Below are 13671 nucleotides of genomic sequence, written 5' to 3'. Positions count from 1 at the left end.
CTACAGAAAGTAATGAAACTTGTGTGTTGGGATATGGAATTGGAATTTTGTAGCAAATGAAAAATGCTATGCCTGACCAGGATTTGAAGCCAGGACGTTTGGATAAAGGCCTTCACTCTAACATGGAGATAGATATTTGAAAAATGTATCTTAATTTCAAATCTGTTTTGCAGTTTAGCATTAAGAAATTACTTAATTTTTTTTTATGGAACCATAACGAAATGGGAAACTTTCAAAATTTATAGAGTATCAGCTTTAACAATTTTTTTTGTTTTTTTAATTAGTATTTTCATCTTAGTCACAAAACTGCACATCCGTGCATGCTGGCTAATATATATATACCAGCCAACGATAGATACTCACGAGAACTCTGTACATTCGTGCAGTTATATTTTATATAAAATACAGAACAAAATAAAATTTCTCATATCAGCATTTTTATTATAAACTAAATTTTTTAATAATTTCCCAACCACTTTTAACAACAGGAATAATTGTGGTAATAATACTGATTTGTGAGTTTAGCTCTGAAAAGATTTTACAGAAATGCAATCTAATTAACATATTATTTTTATTGTTTTGTGGAAATTATTTGCGAAATGTATGTTAAAACTATTTTATACAAAAATATTTTTAAAATTTTATGAAAATCTTATAAACCATTTTTTAAATTATCTTTAACACTTAGAACCTTGGGCTTCTTGGCACATGGTGTTCTATGGTAATTGAGCAATTTAGACTGGTTTAAAAAAAATTCCGACTTTTAATTCTAAAATTTTCTTAAAAGAGTTTTATCATCTGAAAAAAAAAGATGTGCAAATTTGTACTATGTAAAAAAAAAGACAAATGCGACTTATCAGAGTTTGTGCGTCATGGTGAAATTTCCCTTTCAAACGCAGAAAAAAAGATAGCTGTGTCGCAAGCACTTAATATTTTTTAAATTATTATATGTATTTTAAATTATTTATATTGCATATATCGTATTACTCTTTCAGTATAATATAGATTCATTTAGATATCACTTGGAGTAAAAACTTGCCACTTGAAAGAATAACCTTTTTTTGTAAAATATAGCACAAAACCAGTGTCTGTCTGATGTTTTACTTCCAGTGGGTACTACTGTTTCACACAATTCTGATTATTTACACTTGAGATCTAAATGTAGTTAGGAACATTATTATTCTTAGAAACTACTTTATAATTAAAAAAAATAATTATGGGAGTTAACACAGTGACATTTATAAAAATTTAAATATAAACAAAGAAAAGCAGTAATATTTATAAATAATTTACCTTTGTATGATACACTTTGAAACAATCTGGTAAACACACTGCAACTTTACAGTGTGAGCACCCCAGCTTGTTTCTTTTCGTACAAATTCGTTTGGTGATGCGTTTTTTCTATCTGCAGAATTTACATTTTCTTGTTTGCTGTCCTTTTTTTTTGGTAGGCAGAAGTTTCTCCGGAAAGTGTCTGCTTGTCAGTCTGTTGATATTACAGCCGGTGTTTCTTGATAAAAAATACTACCTTTTTTAGCAAAGGTTTTACCAATTTAAATTAAACACTTCTGTAGTTTGTATTTTTTCTTCATATTTTGAGGTCTTGTGTTGTGATACAATATAAAAAGAATTCATACAAATAGAATTGTCAGCATAAGTGTTAAATTCAGAAGAAAAACTAAGAGCACTAATAAGCCTAGAAATAGCATAATTAGAAATAATATCCCTTACTGAAAGTTAAGTTACAGAAACAACCTTTTTTACTTTTGAATGCCGGTGGTTTTAATAATCATCCGATGAATACAAATCATGATTATAAACAACTGGATCTTCATATTTCAGGTCCCTATGAACCATTATCAAAATATAATTCACTAATTTGTTCGTGTTCAATAAACTCAACCTCAATTTCTTTGTCAAGAATCAGAATTTTCTCCATTGCTATCATCCAAGGCATCACAAAAATTTCACTAATTTAGGGTCATAAATATCACTCATTTTGCTATTATTAAACAATAATAACAAAAATAATGTGACAATAGAATAAACATTGAAAATAAATTAACAACACGTACATAAATAAACTTGCCTCACAACTATTATCTCACTTAAACTAACAAAGTTGAAAAATTATCTAATTCATAGCGAAAACAGTTTGTTATATGAATTCAGTATGAAACTCTGAAATCTGAGATCAACGAAGACGATCTGGAGTCATCCTGATGAAAGATATAAACTTTTAAACACAAGGACAATGTATTCTCATCTGTCATTCAACTGAGCAAAGATGATTGCTCATCATATAAAATAGGGTTGTCAGAATAGGGTTATTTTCTTAACATATTCCAAAAATAGCTGGAATATTAAACAAAATTGTTTTAATAATTTTTACTTATAAAAATTAATCTTCTTCAACATAAAATTATGTAGGAAATATATTCCTTGAAGAGGAAAGTGATTCTTGAAGAGGAAAGTTGCCCAAGGCCTGCTGCAATTGATTTTTTACTTCCTCCATGGTACAGAAACATTTTCCTTTTGAGTTTTTTCATATTTGGGACCAAGAAAATGTCACCTACAGCATGATTGAGTTTATAGGGAGGATGAATGATAATGGCCATTTTTTTGGCAAAAATGTTTGATGCAAAGGATGATTGGTACAGGAATCAATTGCCACTCTCCTACTTTGTTGAGCATTTTAACTGTTCTTTTTGTAATGTTCTCAACATATCCACTTAGAGATGTTGATTTACTACCTATCCTGAAGGAATAAACTCTTGTGAACAATCCCATTCAAGAAAGCAATTAAGTCTTTACATTCGATTGAACTTGTGCTTTTTTGTCTGGGTTGATTGTTGTTTTATTTCTGGGTCTTGACCCAGAAACAAAACAATTTTTCTTTAGAATTTCTTTAATAGATCGATGACTACTTTATTTTTAATTTTGAATTACATTGCGAACTTTTTCAAGATTTTCATCATTCTGAATTGTAGAACAGTATTTTTCAACCTATGGGGCACATCTTCCTAGGGGTGTTTGTAATCCCTAGAGGGATAACACTAAATGGGGGATGCGAGCATATAAAAAAAAATATGAAAAAAATTTATTAATTTACTTCCTCTCTATGATCATGAGACCTTACCGATGGTGAGGAGGCTTGAGTGCTCAGTGATACAGTGTAGCTAGACTGAAGGTACAACCATATCAAGAGTGGTATCTGTTGAGAGGCAGACTAAGGAATGATTCCTGAAAGAGGGCAGCAGCTCTTTTAGTAGCTGTTAAGGGCATAGGTCAGGAAGTCTTAAACATCCCTATCAGCATCATTCAGTCTTTTGAGTACTGCGCAGCTGAAAGCAATGGAAAACTACCGCTGTTTTTTTCCCAAGAAAATGTGTCTCTGCATTTTCATGTAACAAAGATGGAGGCTTCTTCCTTAGTAAAATATTCCAGAGGTAAACTATTCCCCCATTTGGATCTCTGGATGGGGACTGCTAAGGAGGAAGGGTTACCAGAAAATTAAAAAATAACATTCTACGAATCGGAGCGTGGAATGTTAGAAGTTTAAAAAAGGTTGGTAGGTTAGAAACTTTAAAGAGGGAAATGGATAGGATAAATATAGATGTAGTAGGAATTAGCAAGGTTCGGTGGGAAGAGGAAAACGACTTTTGATCAGGTGATTTTAGAATAATTAACTCAGCTTCAAATAATGGGCAGGCAGGAGTAGGTTTCATAATGAACAAGAAGGTAGGGAAGAGAGTAGAGTATTTCAAAATGCATAGTTATAGAATCATTGTAATAATGATAAAATCAAAACCTAAACCGACAACGATTGTTAACATCTATATGCCTACAAGTACCCATGATGATGATGAGGTAGAGTTTGTATATGAAGAAATTGATGAAGCAATTAAACACTTAAATGGAGATGGAAATTTAATAATAGTTGGAGATTGGAATGCAAGATTGAAAAAGGCAAGGAAGGAAATATAGTGGGTGAATACGGGCTGGGCAATAGGAATGAAAGAGGGGACCAACTTATAGAGTTTTGCACAAAGTATAATTTAGTAACTGCCAACACCCAATTTAAAAATCATAATAGAAGGATATACACTTGGAAAAAGCCAGGCGATACTGCAAGGTATCAGATAGATTATATCATGGTTAAGCAAAGATTTAGAAATCAGCTCGTTCACTACAAACTCTGGAGCAGACATTGATAGCGGCCATAATTTAGTGATAATGAAATGTAGATTGGGGTTTAAAAACCTGAAGAAAAGGTATCAGATGAATTGGTGGAATTTAGAGAAGCTTGAGGAAGAGCGGGTAAAGAAGATTTTTGAAGAGGACATTGTAAGAGGTCTGAGTAAAAAAGATAAGGTAGAAATGTAGAAGAAGAATGGGAGAATGTTAAAAAGGAAATTCTTAAATCAGCAGAAGCAAACTTAGGTGGAATAAGGAGAACTGGTAGAAAACCAGTGTTTCAGACGATATATTGCAGCTGATAGATGGACGTAGAAAATATAAGAATGCTAGTTATGAAGAAAGTAAAAGGAACTATCGACAATTAAGAAATACTATAAACAGGAAGTGCAAACTAGCGAACAAAGAGTGGATTAAAGAAAAGTGTTCAGAAGTGGGAAGAGAAATGAACATCGGTAAAATGTTCATTTTACCAATGTTTTTATGACAGAGCATACAGGAAAGTTAAGGAAAATTTTGGGGTACATAAATTAAGATCCAATAATTTGTTAAACAAAGATGTACAGCGATTTATAATACGAAAGGTGAAGTCGATAGGTGGGTGGAATATATTGAAGAGTTATACGGAGGAAATGAATTAGAGACTAGTGTTACAGAGGAAGTCAAAGAGGATGAAAAGGTAGTTACAGTACTGAGATCTGAATTTAATAGAGCATTAAAAGATTTGAATGGCAGAAAAGCTCCTGGAATAGATAGGATACCTGCAGAATTACTAGGCAGTGCAGGTGAGAGTAATAGATAGATTATACAAAGTGATGTGTAATATTTATGAAAAAGGGGAACTTCCATCAGACTTCAGAAAGAGTGTTACTGTTGTGATACCAAAGAAAGCAGGAGAAGATAAATGTGAAGAATACAGAACAATTAGCCTAACTACTAATGCATCAAAAATTTTAACTAGAATTCTGTACAGAAGAATTGAGTGTAGAGTGGAAGAAATGTTAGAAGACCAATTTAGTTTCAGGAAAAGTATAGGGACAAGGGAAGCAATTTTAGCGCTTAGATTAACTGTAAAAGGAAGATTAAAGAAAAAACCAACATACATGGCTATTATAGACTTTGAAAAGGCATGTGCTAATGTAGAATGAAATAAAATGTTCAGCATTTTAAAAAATTTTGGGTTCAAGTATAGAGATAGAAGAACAATAATTGCTAACATTTACAGAAACCAAACTACAACAAAAATAATCGAAAATCATAACAAAGAAATAGTAACAAAAAAATCCCTTTTGGCACACTGGAAGGCGGAGGTAGATTTCGCCGGTGCTAAGTAGGGGATATAAAAGATTTCCACCTTACAGTTAAGAAAAACTTAAAATTTACTCAATACAATGGTTGCATGTGAAAAAAGTTTCACATGTTTAGTATACGACCCATTTATTATAATTGCAGCAACATTTTGGTTATCCCTTGCCATAAGGGTTGGTCATATCAAAAATTGTTTCAGATAAAAATTTTAGGTAATGTTTACAGGATTAATGTTTACAAATTAACTTTAAACTGATTCAATACTGTGGCTATTAAGGGAGGTATGATTTTTTTTTTCTTCAAAACCGTATTTTTTTCATCCAGCTTGTATTAGTGTTTTAATTACTTTTAATTTAATTAATTAATTTTAATTACAATTTATTAGTCTTCCTTTTTATACTGGCTTCATAGTGAACTCCTTTAATGCCATTGTTAGTTTGTTGATAACACTGACAAAAGGTATGAAAAAATCATGTAGCAAAAAAATCGAAACCCATCGGGTTGGTCTAGTAGTTAACGCGTGTTCCCAAATCAGCTGATTTGGAAAGTCGAGAGTTACAGCGTTCAAGTCCTAGTAAAGCCAGTTATTTTTACACGGATTTGAATAATAGATAATGGATACCGGTGTTCTTTGGTGGTTGGGTTTCAATTAACCACACATCTCAGGAATGGTCAAACTGAGAATGTACAAGACTACACTTCATTTACACTCATTACATATCATCCTCATTCATCCTCTGAAGAATTATCTAAACGGTAGTTAACGGAGGCTAAACAGGAAGAGAGAGAGAGAAAGAGAGAGAGCAAAAAAATGGAAATATGTACACACAAATAAGTTAGAAAATAAATACCTACTGAAGATTACCACAGACTATGGTATTTTCCATGTTATTATTAAAAACTAAAGGGTTGCTTAGAGGTGAAACAAAGTGAAAGATTGATTCATTGTTATTACTTCCTTGTACTAACAATCCTGTTAGCATTCTGAAAAAATTACCTACCAAGAAAAAAGTTAAAAACAATCAATTTTCAATGAAAAAAATTTATTAATGCTGTAAAGCGTTTTTAATTGTTAATATTTTTTTAATTTTAATGTTAAAAATCATAGTAATGTGCAATATTTAAATAATTGGAAAACCAAAAACTTTGAGGATTTAAAAAAATGTATAATAATTTTTTTTTGAATTAAAAAATGTTTAAATCTAAGTCATACTTGATTTTTTTGGGTATTAGAAAGAGGAAAAAAGTGCGGCTTAGATTCAAGCAAATACAGTACATATATATGTGTTACTTTACATAACTTATGTGGTTTTTTCTTAAAAAATATAAGTGAAGTATGTGTGTTCCAGTATATTTTGAAGTTGGGAGTTCTAAGGTTCAAATCCTATTAAAGACAGTTTCTTTTGTTTGAATTTTATATGGTTGGGTTTCAATTAACCACAAATCTCAGAAACAATCGACCTGAAACTGTACAAGACTACACTTCTTTTACATTCATACACACCATCCTCATTCATCCTTTGTAGTAATACCTTATGGTGGTTTCGGAGGCTAAAAAAAAACAGCAAAAGAGTATATACCAGAATATTGTAATGTTGAACAACATATCTACCTGTCAAGGTAGGTTCAGATTTGAAATTGTACAATATTTGTACAAATATATTTTTATTTCTTAATTTTATTGTATAAATAAATAATTATTTTAAGATCAAATGCAAAACTTCAGTAAATAAGTTCAATATGTTCAGTTCACATGGATAGCCTCATATATGTAGTTTAAAGTATAAAAAGAAAAAAAAATTCCAGGCCACTTCTGCCCCACAGACTCCTGAGGCTTGTTATCATGGTATTGGCCACTCTTTACAGCTTTCTCATAAGAATAAACAAATGTAGAATGATTGGTTCTTGCATTATTTAATGAATAATTTCATTATGATACACTAATTTTATGGATGACAACTGAAATTATAAAACTAAAATAAATAAAAAAGAAGTAAAGAATTTTTATTTGAATGAGAAATACTACCAACTAATGTAGAAAATGAAAAAGTTAACTTTTTCTTTTTATTAAGTGGTCTCTTCTTTTATTCAGATTTAATAAAAGAAAATAAATGTTTTAAACATTCATTCATCTATGCTCAATAACAAGGAATGTTATAGCGTGGAATTATGTAAACTCAGCCTTTTTCTATTTCAACAATTTATAAAAAAAAAAACAAAAAGCAGCAGCAGTTTAATGAATTACATTTTCAAAAAAACATCACTACAACATACAATAACCTAATTAATAAAAATTTTAAAAGAATTTATTATTTCAATATGTAACCTGACCAATTTATTTTTAATGAGAAAATAAATGTACAGTTTGAGATACGTATATCTCTCTTTGTTAAGAAATCACAATAACCTATTATTCAGGGAAAAAAACAAGATATACATAAATTTTTATCATGGAGAAGTTGTATTTCAGTAACTATGTTAATGTTTAATTAGTTTTCTTATTATTTATAATTTTGCATTTGACACTGTTTTTGATCATTATTGTAGTATAAATTGCTCCATTTCATAATGTCTGTCAATGATAACAGGAATAGACAAGCAATGCAAAAAATATAGACTTAATCTGATTTGGAGATTGGTGCAGCACAGTTTAAGGGTAAAATATTAAATTTTTGCAAATAAAACCGAGCAAGCTCAGAATTGCTTTTGATGTGTTTAAAACATTGACTATGAGATAAATGAATCAGTCATTCAAGAAAGAGCTCGATGACAATTTCAGTACAAAGTGAATTTTTTGTTGCATTTGTTTCTACAGGGTTCTTTCTCTTTATATTCATCATCCTCTCTTAATCTTTCTATTCTTTCCTTGGTCTTAACATTTTCTTCCTCTTTATATTTATCATCTTCTCTTAATCTTTTTATTCTTTCTTTGGTTTTAACATTTTCTTCCTCTGTATTTATCAGCTGGGATTGATGGCCAATCCCATCAGTGCATATAGAAGATATCATCATTTAAATATTGCATTCATTTCAGAAGTGAGTTGAGACATTTCTGTAATCAAAGTACTGAGGAGGTTAAAATCCGAATTTTACATAATCTATAATTTATATCCAGAAATTAATAAATCTGAAAGGATCTGTATGTAGTAGTAACGTGTATTTTCATTCAAAGGAGGAGAATGCTTTTGAATTGCTCTTCTCCTCCAAATTTAATCAAAAGAAAAGAAGTACATGTCCCCTTTTCGAGTACTAGGAAGAAATTAATATACGATTGGCCAATAAAAAACAGCATATTTTACACCAATCACAATAGTGAAAAGAACCAACCAATCATAATCCTTTATTTTGTAACCAATCATAAGGTGTGAATAAATCTTAGCAATCAGAATACCACAAATTTTAACACTTTGAACGCTACTAACATTATATACTTACTACACGTTATTACTACATTCAGATTCTTTAATATTTATTAATTTCTTGATAGAAGTTATAGATTATGTGAAATTTGGATTATAAACTCATATATGAACTCGGATTAAAAACTACTAAGTGGTTTTTTGAGTTTTTAAATAATATTATTAATAAACCTTTATTTGAATGAATTGATAGACTAAAAATTGAACTAAACCACTTAAAGATGATCTCATCGTGATAGATGTAAACATGGAAATGCAGTACAATTTGATTAGAGGCGGTCACTAGACTGATGGTTAATGCTGCTGGACCTAGAGATTCAAAATGGAGAGTAATAGCTTTGACGGTGACCTGCATTATTCTCTGTGCAGCACTGATATGGGGTCAGTTTCTAGACATCTTAAGGAATAAAATGAGGGCCAACAGGATATACCGGAGATTGGCACTGAGGGTGGCTCAGGTGTACTGCACTGTCTCGCTAGAGGCAGTGCTGGTTATTGCTGGGATGCCACTGGTGGATCTCTTGGCAGAAGGAAGATTTGAAAGGTACCAGGGCATGGACAGGTATGTGGCTAGGGTCTCCCTAATAGGCCATTGGCAGGAGAGGTGGTGTAGATATCCTACACCATCATACTCTTATTGCGATAGATTTTTGGATGGTCCAGTGGCTGTCTGGCTACAGGTCGTTCAATCCATTTTATATAAAAGAGGGCGACAGACGTCGCCTGGGTGCCTGTATTGTGGTCTTGAAGACTATGCAAAGCATACCTTCCTACGGTGCCCAAGATGGGCTCCGAATAGACCGTTTGGGGGAGAGATCTCCCCGGAGGAAATTATGACCATTTTGCTTAGTGCCAATGACGGTTAGAGTCGTTGTTTTCGCTGGTTCCAGGAAGTACTGCCCAAGAAAATGGAAGAAGAGGAACCAAGGTAGGGTGGTATTTAGATGTTTAGACCGAAAGTTGTGGTGGAGGGCCAGCCCTCGGGGATCCTACAGGATCGATGCTGCTGGGTGCCCTCGAGAGACGCTTGAAGCTGCTGCTTGAAGACGACATAGGTAGAACCCGAGGCACTCGTGGGGATGATGTGTGCCTGTTTAGGCGATCCCATTCCCGTGCTTTGAGAGGGGGAGGGTTTTTAGTGGGTCCCCGCTTCGGCAGTAAACCCCACACATTCAGCAGTACGGACTGCTGGGCGTCTGGTTGCAGATTTTCCCTCCTCCGACGTAAAACAAAACAAAAAAAAAGATGATGGAATTAACCAATCAGAGACTTGGATCTTCTTTGGCTCACTATTAGTCTAATTTGGGATCTACTAGTAAAGGGCGGATCGAAAGGCACAAGGTTATGTAAATATTTATTTAAATTATTCGAATTAAAATGGACTTATTTGTATGTAATTTTTTTTTATGAAAAAGAGAATGGATCTACGTAGTAAGCTTGTTATCTCATTAATAAATATTTATGTGTATTTCGATTTGAAGTATATAAATTCTTGGCGCTTCCTCAAAAAGTTAGAACAAGTTTTCAAGATACAAAAATTGGATGTCGGATCATTATTTAGCGTCCAAAAGTATGAATCGTTTGGATTTCTGTCTATATCTTAACTTTTCCTTGTGTTTATATTTATGAATATGCTATCTTCGCTAAAAAAATAATCACTTATTTTTAAAAAAAAATAACAATATCTGCCTTTAAAAAACCTGACAACGAAATTGTTTTCGAAAATTCAACATAATATTTTGGTAAGCGCGGGTTCTGAACAATACTTAAGGGGGAGGGGGCTCTAAATAGTAATTGTCGTATATTAAAGAGTCCTCCTGTTGCATTTAAATATTTTCGTTTAAGAGAAATAATTTTTTTATCGATGTAAGACCTGGTGAGAACTTAATCATTAGTCAACCTTAAATACCTGCTATTTCTATAACATGTAAAACATATTTAAACAAATTAAATCTGCCTGAAAGTTGATTGGTTCCTTAATATTTTATGTTTAGTCCTTTATTTCCATACCTTGTTTTCTTTTACTTTAATTCGAGTTATTGTCATTTTTTTAGTTCGATTTCTTAATTTCTTTAATTTTTTTAGCAGTCGTGACTTTAACTTTCATAATTGTCTTTATTATAACATTATTTTAAATGTTTATATTTTAATAATTAATATGGGCTTTAATCATATCTATTTTAACTTATAATTTATGTTTTTGCATTTATAATTTATCTTATAATGACGGTTATATATGCAATACTATTGTGTACCAACCTAAATAAATCTACTTATTTATTTATAGTACGTAAGTGACAAATGAAGAGGTGTTGCGGCAAATTGATAAAGAAAGAAGGATTTGGAAAAATATAGTTAAAAGAAGAGACAGATTTATAAGCCACATACTAAGGCATCCTGGAATAGTCGCTTTAATATTGGAGGGACAGGTAGAAGGAAAAATTAACGTTGCCTGCAGGCAGGCAACGTTTGGAATATGTAAAACAAATTGTTAGGGATGTAGGGTGTAGGGGGTATACCGAAATGAAACGACTGGCACTAGATAGAGAGTCTTGGGGAGCTGCATCAAACCAGTCAAATGACTGAAGACAACAAAAATAGAACGTATTATAAATCCATTTTATAACTTTCGGAGTACCGGTTTCTAGGAAATCATTTGAAGGATAAATATTTATGAACAGGTATTTTGAATCCTATTATACAGTACGATAATTACACGGCACTTATTTAAATCATAATTGTAATTCTAACCAAAGATCTGTTCAGCTAATCTTCTAATTTGATATAAAACAGAAAAAAAATGAAATAAAAATATTAGCCATGTTCATCATTATTTTTTATTTACGGCTGTAAATATATTAGAACGTAAAAACGTTCAATACGTAAATAAAGAAGGATGAAAATGGTAAATAAAGAAAACCCTTGTTTTATGTCTTTGGTAAATTAAATCCGAGAAATAATTACATTTAAAAATTATTACGACAAAAATTACAATTTTAAGCCATGAAAAAGTTGGAAAATATTTACTTTTTTTACAATTATTCCGTAAAGACCGCCGTGTGAATTGTGATTGAACCTTTATAACAGCAGTATTTCTAAACCTATAGATATTGCAAAAATTTAACATGATTTATTTTTCTTAGCTAAAAAACATAATAAAAAATAATTAGATAGAACTGAAATCTAATGCAATTTCGTAGAAATACTCACAGTAGAAGCTTTAAATCAGTTTGAATAAACCTCGTTTACCAAGTATTTAGGGATGATCTTTATGCAATTAAATAATTTAACACATAACATCTTATTTGTTAAAAAAAGTGAATGAAAAATTCCTGTTAAAGTTAGATAAAATGGAATTTTGTTAGAATATTCAGAATAAAAGCTGGAAATTAGTAATGAATAAACCATTCATTCCTACCAGGTAGCATTGGATGACCCCGGTGTAATTCATTTATTTATAAATAAGAGAAAAAATGAATGAAATATTTAAAAATATTTCTACTAAGAATTGACTACAAAGTAATGAGATATAATGCTCCTTAACATAAATATTTAAAGTCGTTCAAATAACCTGTATATACATTTATTTCTAATGTCTGGTGTCATCTATATTATTAATAAATCTCCATGTACTTAGAGTATACAAAAAAAACTTACAACACAGTTGTAGGGCTGGCCTCCGTGGCGCGAGTGGTAGCTCGCCACGGCCATAGTCTCGGCCTTTCATCCGTAGGTCTCGGGTTCGAATCCCGGTCAGGCATGGCATTTTCATCATTCATCTTCATCCTCTGAAGAATGCGTAACGGTGGATCCGGAGGTTAAAAAAAAAACAGTGTAGGACTTTCCCGTCACGGAGCCAAAGCTGCATTCCAGGAAATCCTATAACTGGGTTTTTTCTAATGCACAGCTTACACACACAACTTAATTAAAAATATTTATAATTTCATTTATTTATAATATTTTTTCGTTTATTTAATTCATGATTTTAAATAAAGCGCGCGCGCATACTGTATTTAATACGCGCGGGTGTGGCGGTTCTAACGGCGATGGTCGGCACTAAATAAACTATTTTAGTCTCACAATTTACATTGAACCAATTTTGCTTGTACGGTCAGCAGACTTATGTAGCCGCGAGGCTTAACGCACCAAGTACCTTGTCGACCGGGCGATCAAGTTCGAGACCCAGCCAGACCGAGTTACATTTTTGCACCTAAAATATTATTCATTTATTTAATTCTATCGCCCATCTGTGACGTCACAATAAGGCAGTATAGAGCATTTTTTGAGGCGGGGGGTGTGATTCTGCAAAAAACTTTTTTTGTGGTAAGTGTTATTATTTTTTAATTGTAAACAAATATGTCTAACAAAATATGACCTTTAATTAGGCGAAATCTCGAGATAGTGATCTTGCAGCATAGCCTCATCCCCTTGACCTTTTATATTGAAAATTTAATGACATTAATGCCCCATATGTAGGTTCTATCTAACCAAATTTGGTCAAAATCGGTCCTGTAGTTCGGTCGGCAGACTGGTGTACCCGCGAGGCTTAACGCACCAGGTACCGAGTGGACTGGACGATCGAGTTCCAGACTCAGTCAGACCGAGTGACTTTTAAAGGACAGGCATTTTGGCACAACTATTTACCTGTCAGGTGATCGGAAATATTATACGTAAGTGCGATTTAGTAACGATATGAATAGGCTGAACTGTGAACCCACCGGTTGGTCTAGTAGTGAACGCGTCTTCC

Source organism: Lycorma delicatula, chromosome 9 (assembly GCF_047948215.1).
Source record: "Lycorma delicatula isolate Av1 chromosome 9, ASM4794821v1, whole genome shotgun sequence".
Lineage (NCBI taxonomy): Eukaryota > Metazoa > Arthropoda > Insecta > Hemiptera > Fulgoridae > Lycorma > Lycorma delicatula.
The sequence above is the reverse complement of the archived record's forward strand: the minus strand, read 5'-3'. Positions refer to the sequence as shown.